Raw genomic sequence first — 12564 nt, forward strand, 5'->3', positions numbered from 1 at the left:
GGTAATAGGGCCTACAATGTGATCCCCGAGGGCTGGGAGGGAACGTGCTCTCTAGGTTACCTTACACCCAATATCACAATTGTGCCACATGTAGCAGCTCATGAACCCCTGAATTTGGAAAGCTTTGCACACTGCTACAAAAAAGGTACCCCTATACTGGAGACAAGACAGAATGTGTTTTTATAAAGTCCTCCTTATGTATGTCACGGAAGCCGTTGTTAACATTTCTGCAGAGTTGGCCATTGCCTTGAATGCCACCAGGGATGCTATTCAAGGACTGCAGGTGGAAGTTAACTCTGTAGCCTCCATGATGGTGCAGAACAGATAGGCACTTGATTTATTAATATCACAGCAGGGGTCTGCAGACTCATCAATGAAAGTTGCTGTTACTATATCAACAGATCTGAAAACGTGGAGACCGACATCACTAAAATAAAGGGAGCTGTGGAATTATTCACAAAGGGAGCCAGGGAAACCTTGAAGGCCTAGATTTTTCATGGTTGTGGCCCTGGCTACCTACAGGATGCATAAAAAAGGCTGTGGTAGCAGTTATAGGCATTGTCATAGCCATCATTCTGGGATTGTACCTATTGCAAAGTTGTTGCTCTTTGACACAGCAGCTCTGTCAACAAGGTCTATTCACTCCATATCCAGCCATGGTATTGCCACCAATGGAGCACGAGATGGCTTGCATGTATCAGAGGATGCAGGAGGACAAAGATCATGAAAGGCAAGAACTCAATGGACTAATGTCAATAAATGTGTAGGTGTGAGCCATCAGGAGTATAGGCTCCTTCGGCTCAAAGTGGGGCACTGAGAGGGAAAATTAAATGAAATATCAAACTCCTGTGCAATGAACTATTGAACCCTCTTACAGTGAAACTGTTGAACTCTTGCCTGAACGATTAGTACTGTGACCTATTGAACCTTTGACTATGTGCAGATGAGCACACACCTGCTTCTGCTATTGTCTGCCTTGGGCCCTATGAGACCAATGGGTTTGGCAGGTGTAGGACTGCTTGGAATGTGGTTTTAATCAGAGAAGAAGAGTAGCAGGCTCTGGAGTTTCTTAAGGGTCACAGGAAAACGCCAGAGCCCATCTCTCTGTTACTCTCATTTCTAAGATATGTTTGATTGATGTTCTGAACTGTCTTCTTGCACATTCCTGCCCACCATACGTAATCTGCACAAAATCTGTATAAATAGGAGCTCAGAGAAACACACTGTGTGACACACTTTCAGATCTATGCTGGGGTGTTACAGCGCATTGTACAATGCAATAAACTTATGAAGCTTAACAGACACCTTGCATGTGGTTGATTGGCTAGCACCCAGGTTGAACCGGTGAGACAGGGTCAGTTCCATGACAGGCTTTGCTTCGCCAGGTAAAAGCTCTTACCTCCTGGCAAGGTTTTCATGTCTATCCTAGAGGACACACTAGAGGGGGTCAGATTTATCAAAATTTCACATAGCACAGCAAGCCACCTTGATGCGCTGAGCTGTGTGAAATGGAAAGGAAAGAAATGCGCAAGGTGGCCTTGCGTGGCTTGATAAATCTAACTTACCAGTTGCGTGGCCCTTGCTCCCCCTTGCAAGGGCATTGCACATTAATAAATCTGTCTCTGAGTGTCAGCCTGTGTACTGACATGAAACGCTCAAGCCACGGTCAGCTGGACTGTTCTCACCTTATCCAGTAGTGATCCAGCCACCTTGTGCGACTGAGGAAACAAAAAACAATCAAAGCTAAGAGATGCTTCAAATTAATCAAATAAGATAAAAATCTCAAAATGAATACTGATAAATAATCACAATTGAGCTCAAAATATATACTTAAAGCAAAAGAATGTAAATGAAGAAGCCTGATTTATTAATTACGTATACTTTCAATTAACACCTTCTGAATATTACAAAAAACAATTCTCAGATGAAACTCACCAAATAATATGTGTTCAACCAACACTTTTACAAAAGATATAATATAAAGACAAACTCAGGAATCACACCAAAAGATAACAGTCACAAACAATCACTCCCTCTCAACATACTAAAATGTTACACGCATCCATACCCAATCATACCACTCATACCAAACACACCAGGCAACCTTATACTTGTAAAAACTGCACAGTATGATATGCCACAAAATCAAAACAATTTTAGGGGGTTATTACAACATTGGAGGAGGTGTTAATCCGTCCCAAAAGTGACGGTAAAGTGACGGATATACCACCAGCCGTATTACGAGTTCCATAGGATATAATGGACTCGTAATACGGCTGCTGGTATATCCGTCCCTTTACCGTCACTTTTGGGACGGATTAACACCTCCTCCAAAGTTGTAATAACCCCCATAGTGTTTGAGAGGACACTTCTGTGTGAGTGAGGGAGCTTTCACAGTTCCATCAGCTTGACCTCCCCAAAGTTGAACGTAATGAGCACATCTAGCAGCTCACCAGGTTGTTGGTTGATCTTAGGCTCTTGGCTAGCGTGCAGGATTGTTTTAGTGCATGTAGGGGCACTTTCCTGCATAAAAACAATCAAAGGGTTACCATCCTGCACAAAAACAATCCTGAGAGGCATGTTCCTCTTTCTATGTGTATGTTACAAAATGCAGCACAATTAGAAAGAGGAACTAATGAGGAGAAATAAAGATGTGCTTTATATAATGTGACCAGCCCAGCACCATGTTGTAAGCATGTGTGGATTGGTGCATGGCAGTCTAGAGTGTGGCAGGGCAGGGGGTGAAGAAAACTGTACCATATCTCATGAGATATGTGGTATAAATGTGGCAAATGGGAATTATAACTTGCGTATTTATTAAATAAATTATGTTATGTATTGAAATTGTTGATGAATATACACTTTATAATGTATAAATTTCTATTGTATCTTTTTATTTCATTTCATTTTTTCAAAAAAAATCTATGACTGTAATATTTTTTTAACATTGCCTGATTTAAATCTGAGAACAAATATTAAAAAGCAATTTTTTTAAGGAGATCAAGTTTATGTTCTTCAGGCATGGCTGATGAAACCAATTGTCAGCCCTAAAAATGAAGCACAAATGAAATTCGATTAAAAAATCAGATGTATTATAGAAAGAATGTTTGGAATCTTAAAAACAAGATTTAGATGTTTCGATAATTCTGTGGAATGATGTCTCGACACTTTTGAGATGGTATACAAAATAATATTTATTACGCCTGGGCGGATTTATAATTCCGCTTGCGGAACTGGGGGAATTTGTGTAACTTTTTGTTACACTTGTAGTTCCTGCCAAATTGTGCCAATCTGAGCATGGTGAAATTATTCTGCCATTGGCACCTTGCAGGAACAATGCAAGGCTCCACAACACATGCGTGTGACTGTGAGCGAGATTTGCCGGCACCTTGCATGATTTCCAATCTCCATAGAACCTTCCAGTACCATTTTACAATGCCAGCGGACGTGAGCGGTCGCGGTCAGAGAGAGGGCTGCCATTTGAGTAGATTTGCTGCCACTCTAGTAGATTTTCTCCTCGAGCAACAGCAAAATAAACTTGAATGACTGCATGGTCTAGCTTAATGCATGGTGCCCTCTGTGCCTATTTTTAGTGCTATAGCAACACAAAAGGATGATGGACGCAGTGTTGAAACTTTTCAAACACTCACTCCTAGTCACAGATCTGGGTCTAATCCATCGTTCTTTTGCTCACCATGCCACCCCAGTTTGGACCCAGCTACATGCAAATCAGACTTCACCCTGTTCCCATGGGAACAGTCCAGCCCGAACATTCAGGCCAGATCCTCTCTGGACCGGAAATAAGCACCCTGGGACCGGTTTCGGGGAATTACCTGTCATCAGCCAGGCTTCCTTTAATCCAGTGGCACAGTGAGCAAGGGACCAATGTCTGGGCATACACTGGCGACTGGGTGACTTTTTCAGCGCTAGTTGCACAAGCAGTGCTAACCTGCAGCCCAAGCAGGGCAAGCAGCATATTTTTCATCCGTTGGCACAATTCTGCAGAATCTCCTAAAGTTTTTGTGTAATGTGAGAAGGGGCTTCCTTTGACATGGTATCCCCCCACGTTTGACCTGGAAAATGATGTGGATTCTAAGTGTAAGAGACCTGGGCCACTGCTAACAGGTTCCCAGGGCCAGATCTCTTTTGCCAAAACTGTACTATATTTGGCACTTCAACCACCCTTGTAAGTCCCTAGTAAATGATACCCTGGTACCTAGGGCATGGATACTGAAGAGGGTCCCCCAGAGCTGCTAAACCAATTGTGCCACTCTGAGAGGCCCCACACCAGCCTCATGCAGACTGCCATTGCAAGTGCATGACAAGGTGTATTTATAAGTTCTAAACTCAACATGGCACTCACCAAGAGTGCCATGCCCACTAACACTGCATGCACTACAGGTAAGTCACCCCTCTGGCAGGTCTAACAGCCCTAAGGCAGGGTGCACTATACCACATGTGAGGGCATATATGTGCATGAGCAAATATGCCCCTACTATGTCTTTTCAAAACCTTAAGACATGGTAAGTGTACAGTGAAGCCATAGCAAATACATGTGCTGGACATGAGATCCCCAGCTACATTATGGACTCTCTGAATACTGGGATGTTTGGTATCAAACAACTCAGAACAATAAACCCACACTGATGCAAGTGCTGGATTTATTATAGAATATAACAAGAGGGCACCTTAGAGGTTCCCTCTGCAAACTCTAACAGCCCTGGCATGGTTACTGACTGGTCTTAGCCAGCCTGCCACCACCAGACAGATGTTTGGGCTCCTGGGGTGAGAGCCTGTTCTCTCAGGAGCCATAACACAAGGCCTTTACTGGGTGGAGGTATTACACCTCCTCTCCCAGGCAGACACCCTGCATCAGCGGTCAGCTTCAAAGGCTTTACAGCCTTTGAAATCTGACCTCTGTCTCCTCGCTAGCAGCAGATGGCCACCCAACAGTTTTCCCCCCACTTTTAGTAGGGAAATTGGTGGGAAACTTAGCCGGAGAAGGAGGAGTGGCCACCCCCAACCTGCACCACCCCTCAGGTGTGGCAGGTCAGGTGACTACCCCATCTTGGATGGTAGGAAAATAGCCAAACATGATTAGGGATGCAACCCCTTCCCACAGGAATTAGCACATAGTGGGTGTAGCCACCCTGAGGTAAGTGTCCCATTGGCCACTATCAGGTACTACCCCTAACACCCACTAAATGCAGTATTTAGGGGGCATCCCTAGACCTGCAGATCAGATTCAACAGACACAAGAAGACCAGGAACAAAGAAGACATGAGAACAGAAGTCCTGCTGCAAGAAGAAAAAGGTGCCAAACTCTGCCTGCTGCTCCTAGGACTCCACAATCGCCACTGAGGTGTCATCTGGAAACCTGAAGGACTCTACAAACCCCCAGAGCACATCCAGCCTTCTGCAAATTGCCAAGAACCTCCCTCAGAGTAAAGGTATCACTCTCTTGAAACCTGCAAGCAAGATGCCAGTGAAGTCCAGTTCACTGGCCGGCCGCTATCCAACAAACCGGACCCAGCAGCCCAATCAATATCCACACAACAAACAAGATCTATCAGTGTGCCAAGTTTGGTGGCACTGCAACTTTCTGGGTCTGAGATGTCCCACTGCCCAGGGTACTGGACCCCCCCGCCCCCAATGTCAGACACTTAGAAGCAAAGTCCTCTCTGGACCCCCAAAAGCACAGGAGCAAGCACCAGATGAGCGACTTTAGGACACCCAAGAACCAGCCTCAGAGTGGCCCTGCTGACCTGCAATCTATCCTCCAAGTGACCTGCACCAATCTCCAGGGACTCCCTGACGCACGACTCTTGAATGACCAATCTGCATTACACCCAGCCTCCCTGGCCCCTGCATCAGGAAACCAGCTGCACTCTAGTGGTCCCTAACCCCTTGTGACCTCTACACTCCAAGGGGACCCAACAGACTTACCTTTAAGTCCATCTGTGCAGTGTGATTCCAAGTGGTCCCCTTCTCCGCTTTGCCCCAGCTCTGAGACTTTCAGTCTCTGCTCCAGCTTGAATTGGGAACCTCCCAAACTGCTCCAGCTGGCCTGCAGGACATCTCAACGACCTCAACCTAAAAATAGAAGGTGACACTTGTGAGAGCATTGCCTGACTTTATATGCAATTTTAAAGATTTTTCCTATGGTGCGTAATTAGGCACAAAACACATATATTTTCTAAACTTTGAAAAATCATAACAAAAGAAGTACTTACCATGTATTGATGATCTAGCTCTTAAAACATTTATAAAAATCTGAAGTATTTTTGTAAATTGGTCTCAAGTTATTCCTCTGAGTGTGTGTTCATATTTCTTGATACTGTGAGTACAACACATGCTTAGCAGATCTCCAAGATAAGCCTAACTGCTCACCCACACTACCACAAAAACAGAGCATTAGGTAGTCTGCTTTTTACCTCTGGATTCCAAAGCGGACTTACTTGGACTTTTTACACAGTGCACGTCATTTTCATACACTATATAGAGAGCCAGACTCCTATGTGTAACTCCATGGAATTCCGCTGAGTGAAACTCTACGAGTTCCACTCACCCTAAAAATGTATATGTGTAATGCTACATAAGATTACAGTTCATACATCTATAACTTGTGAAGAAGATATGGTCAATTTAAATAGTAACAGGACTTCACAAATTGAACCTGTCTTCATATATGAGACGATAAAGAAGTAATTAGATTTTACATAGTTGTTGATCATCATGAATAACATATAACATAAATGGAAAAGTTATCACATCATGTCAAAATATATTTTAAAAAACATTACATTTTTAAAAATGTTTGTCTGAAGATGTTTTTACATGTTTTCAAACAATAAAATTTGTTGCAAGATTGTATAATGCACATGTCCTCTTATAATGAAGTAGTAAGTTAATTAAAAAAATGTGATACATGTAAAATATTTTAAGGTTGTAGGAAATTGGGTTACTGGTTGAGGGAAGTGAAAACCCCTACTCAAGTAGCAATCTCAATTCCTGTCATGGTATAGTCAAAAGCAACCCCAGATTAAGCTGTGCTCAACCTCTAGTAGTTTGGCACAAAAGCAGGGAGGCCTAACTTGGAAGCAATGTGTAAAGTATTTATGCAGCACTTCAAACAGAAATAATGTGAAAACAGAGCAAAAGAAACATCCCACACATCTTAGAAAAATATAGTAAACTTTAATAAATCATTTGACACTAAAATGACAAAAATTAAATCTGTAGAACCAGAGATATGTAATTGGTAAGATTTGAGGTAAGTATAGCACCTAAAAGCACAAAGCCCCACTTGTGGTTCTGGTTATGTGAGGCATGGTAAAAGTCACAAGTTCAGGCGAACTGCAATGGAGTGTGTGCTGAATACAGGGAACAGGTTAGCCATGATGAAAAAGTTACTTTCTAAAATCCAGCATGAAGAGTTCCATTTGCATTGGAGGAGACCGCAAGGAGCAAGGAGAACATCATTGGTGATCATCCCTGTAGCATGAAGAACAAGCTGGGCTTTGCAGACAGTAGTCGTTGAGGCACAAAGATCGTGTTGTTGTTGCAGATCGTTGCGGATCGTTCTTGCTTGGGGCTTGTGTTGGTGGCCACTGCAGGCTGTTGATGCTGTAGTGCAAAGTGCAGATCCCAAATTGCAGGTCTTCATTGGCAGTCACTGTAGCACAAAGAGTCAGGTTCACTGGTGCCTCATGAGAAACAGCCCAAAATTTCAGGATTTCTCCTTTCTTCAAGGAGGGAGAGCTCAACTGACACCACACCAAGGGTCCAGGACCTGCGGGACACCCGTGGTGACCAGGAACGCACTCCAGCAGAGGCCTTCAGGCTCATGGAGTTCCACTTGCAGGTCCACGTAACAGACAGCTGGGCAGATGCTGGGAGGCCTCTGGAGCTTGTTATATTCCTGTAGCTCAGAACAGGAGGTCAGTCAGCTTACTCTTAAAGCCACATCAGTCTTGGATAAAGGGTGCAGGTCTAGTCTTCCTTCTCAACAACCGGGGCAGGCCTCAAGCAGAAGGGAAGCAGAGTGTCATCCTTCTTTAGTATCTACAGGCCATGGAGTGTACTGAGGGGTTAAGGCTGAGGGTCTAATATTTATATTTCATGACAACTTTGAAGTAGCGGAAGTTTCTAGAGGGTTCCACCACAGAGGCTTTGGAATGTCTTTCCTCCCTAGCCCCAGCATGTCTGGGGGCATCAGAGATTAGTGTCAAACCCTTTGTGTGTGTGTTGAGTCAGAATCTTTGTGGTATGCATGTGTGATAGGAGAGAGTTCTGTCCCCCATCATGTCACAGATGGCCATTTCTGCCAACACCTTTTCCCCTTTATTTTAAGCTGTCTGGGAGCAATACACAAATATCATCTGCCAGCTACATCTAGACATGTGATCCAGGATACAGGCTGCAGGCACCAAATGGTTAGGGCCAGAAAGTAGCATTTTCAGAATTATGATATAAATCCAAGTTTATCATTAAAGAGGGTTTTAAATTACAAATATTTAGACACTTCAACAAATTCCTTCCTGCTCCCAATTGAACGTTATCACTTATAAAATTTAATAACGCATCCCTCTGTTATCCTATGGCAGAGGTAGGCTTTGCAGTACGGAAAAATGAATTTAACAGTTTTTCACTACCATGCCATGTAAAAATCAAGAATACATGCCCAACTTTGTTTATACACTGCACTGTGCCCTATGGGTTGTTTAGGGTCTACTCTAGGGTTGACTTATGTGTATTAAAAAGGAGGGTTTAGGCCTGACAAAAGGTTTATTTGCCAGGTCAAAATGGCAGTTAAAACTGCACACACAGGCAGGTTTAAAGGACTACCTAAATGGGTGGTACTATTAGTGCTGCAGGCTCACTAGTTGCATTCACAGGCCCTGGGTAGATGTAGTACCACTTTACTAGGGACTTACAAGTAAATTAAATGAGCAAATTGTCTATAAGCCATTATCACCATGTTTAAAGAAAGTCACAAGCACTTTAGCACTTGTTAGTAGTGGTGAGGTTTGCAGAGGCTGAAACCAAGAAAATGGGTTCAGAAAACAGAAGGGTAAAGGCAAAAATCTGTAGAGATGGCAAAGTCCAACAAAGGTTATGATGCAAAGTATTCACTTTTTATTTAACTGCACAAAAACAAAATGATGTCCTGATTGCATCTAAATGAAATAAAACCAGCACCATAAATGTAAAAAGATATGGCACAGTTTTAGTTTCCTACAGTGGTGTCATACTGTAGGAAGCCATGAGCCAATGCATACACCCTTCAGCCATATTCAAAGGTCCAGTGTGTTTTATAAAAAAAAGGGTTTAACACTGAAAGTGTATCATTCAAGTGCACACACTTTGCTTTTAAAAGTAATCATTTTGTACATTTGCTTAACAAAGTAGCATCATGCTAATTTTTTTAATAACATTTGAAAAAAACAATCTTTTCTCAAACCTTATGTCTCCATCCATGAGCATACATTTTAGACCAGAAATCCTGTCTACATTTTAATTAGGTATAACTTTGTGCTAAAGCCTGAGTGCTTAGTTTGTAAAGCACCACTATTAGAACCCATACATGATTGAAATGTACACAAATTACCACACAGGACTACTTTGTTGTAGTTTCCAAAATTTACAAATGCAAATTTGTTCTAGCATTCCATACTTTATCCCAACACAGATCAAGATTGTGTAACATTTTACACTGGGTTTGTGTGAAGTCAGTGACAGTAACCCATCACCAATTGTTATTTAAGTGTATTTTATCATATAAGTATGTGTCAAAAACTACATAAACATTTTTCTTTACTTTATTTTTAAAGTTTAAGTATTGCTTGAATGATAATGCCAAAATACAGTAAATACACAAGTTTTGTTATCCTAAAAATACTAACAAATATTAAAATATAAAAGCACAACATCAAATTATCTAAAATACCTTATAAATAAAATATGTTAAAACTAACCTACACTAATCAAGGTAACCTAAATCTATGTTATGAATCTTTTAAACTAATTCTAATATGACAAGCCCCCAAAAATAAATACATATCTCATTGGTGTATATATTGTATAACACTTAAACACTTACCTAAAATATAATACTAATATAACCATATACTAAAATAATATAGAAAAATACACACTATAACTTTCTCCCACCCACTAAAAAACATCAAATTTATAAAGTTTAGCAATCTGAGAACAATTTAAATAAAATTAAAATACTAAACTAACCTATTCCTTTTACTAAACCCAACTATTCTAACAATATAAATATTAACCCCACCCACAACCAAGTAAAGAACAAAACATAATTAGTAAATTAACAATATAGAGATTATTGATTTGGTACCACTGAATGCAAAGTTTCCTGCAGCCTTTTAAAATATTTGTTTTTGGCATATTTGCCTGTTTATGCTCCTGCTATACTGTTCAATATGTCTGATTCCTTGGGATTTTCTTGCTGTAAGTTTGTAATATACCAGCGATCTCTATGTGCTTAATTATGTCCTTGTACTGGCACAAGAGGTGGCAGAGGTGGCGGTGGTGGGGGCTTTAGCTGTTTCAGGAGAATGTTTAGCTCTCTGTTCTACTTTTCCTTGGTCATAAAAGTGGTGCATTCTTCTGAACCCTTGAGCCATTGATTCAATCTTTGTGTTTCTTACTTGTCGGCTAACTCTCTGGCACCTTTCCTCTTTACCCAAGTCATCTAGCAAAAAGGCCAGTAAGGCCAATGAGACTTTGAATAGTCACATCAAAAATGGTTGTCTATTGTAATAAGCACATTCAATACATTTATCTTTTTATATATTTTAGCAGACAAATCCCTTAACTTTGTATGTATGATATACAATGCTGAACATATAAAGTCTCTTCCTCTTTTACAACTGCCTCTAGGAGATGTAAATTTAGCCACAAATCCCAGTCTAACATTGTTTGTAGATGTCTATTTTGATTAAAACCTAGGGGTATTTGAATGTGAATGGACATGTGACACCCATAGAACACACAGTACAAAGTAGCATATAGTGTCTTTGGACTTTGGAGCACAAATTCTGATTGATACGACAATTAAATGACAGCACAATGATTTGGACATAGTAACATTAACCTGATGCAATGTGTTTTTTACTCCTGACCATAGTGCATCAGTATAGTTAACTATGGCGGTCATTCCAACCGCGGCGCCATGCGGTAACCGCCATATGGCCGCTCCGCGGTCAAAAGACCGCTGGGGCCATTTCAACTTTCCCGTTGGGCCGGCGGGCGCTAGCCAAGTGAGCGCCTGCCAGCCCAGCGGGAAAGGGGCCTGCAACACTGAAACCGGCTCCGAATGGAGCCGGCGGTGTTGCAGGTGTGCGACGGGTGCAGTTGCACCCGTCTCGCTTTTCACTGTCTGCTAGGCAGACAGTGAAAAGCAGGCTGGGGCCCTGTTAGGGGGCCCCTGCACTGCCCATGCCAGTGGCATGGGCAGTGCAGGGCCCCCCAGGGGCCCCAGGACACCCATTCCCGCCAGCCTTTCCTGGCGGTGAAGACCGCCAGAAACAGGCTGGCGGGAAGGGGGTCAGAATCCCCATGGCGGCGCTGCTTGCAGCGCCGCCATGGCGGATTTGGCCAACCGGGGGAAATCCGGCGGGAAACCGCCGGACCCGTTTTTCTGACCGCGGCTTTACCGCCGCGGTCAGAATGGCCCAGGAAGCACCGCCAGCCTGTTGGCGGTGCTTCCGTCATTTTAGCCCTGGCGGTCTCGGACCGCCAGGGTTAGAATGACCCCCTATATCTTAAAACATCATGTACCTTCTTTAATCACAATGACGTGAGTTGAGATTTACAGTAGCATTTACTTTCATTTACAAATGATTGTTGTAAGCATATTGGTGGAGTATGATTACTCAGTGTAACACCACTAGATTAAGGTACTCAAATAGCACATTTAATTAGGGGTGGATGGAGCTTGTGGAGTTCCAATATGTGGCATGCCGCAAAGTGGTTAAAAAACTTAATGAGCTTCATGGAATTCTGCGAGCAGGCAAATTTGCTTGAAACACCCGTTTGCGCTACCTTTTTCACATTCAGGAGTGCGATGCACATTCTTGCATTGAAAATATTGCATGAATGGTACCACACGGTGCACGTAGGCACAGGTCTCTGTGCATGGTGTGGGGCCTAACTTTTAATCCTTCCTAAATCTAAGCAATCCCACCATTTTATAAATTATTCACCCCTCATATTCATGTCAGCCTTGTGGTGGCGGTCGCCCACACTCCAGGCTGTCCAACCACTAATTTACAACCTTGGCGGGTGGACCGCCAGGGTTGGACTCAGTCACGGCAGCGCCGCATGGCTGATTACAACCCTACTTTCTGCCAGCCTTTTCATGGTGGGGAGCCCAGCATGAAAAGGCTGGCAGAAAACCAGTGCTGTGGGCCGATGGCATGGGCGGCTCATGAGCCCCCCCATATCAGAATTACTGGAATGTGCACTGTCTGCCTTGCAGACAGTGCGCATTCCAAGGATGCTGGTCTGCCCCCTCCGTGCTATGGTTAAGGG

The sequence above is a fragment of the Pleurodeles waltl genome, chromosome 2_2, assembly GCF_031143425.1.
Source record: "Pleurodeles waltl isolate 20211129_DDA chromosome 2_2, aPleWal1.hap1.20221129, whole genome shotgun sequence".
Classification (NCBI taxonomy): domain Eukaryota; kingdom Metazoa; phylum Chordata; class Amphibia; order Caudata; family Salamandridae; genus Pleurodeles; species Pleurodeles waltl.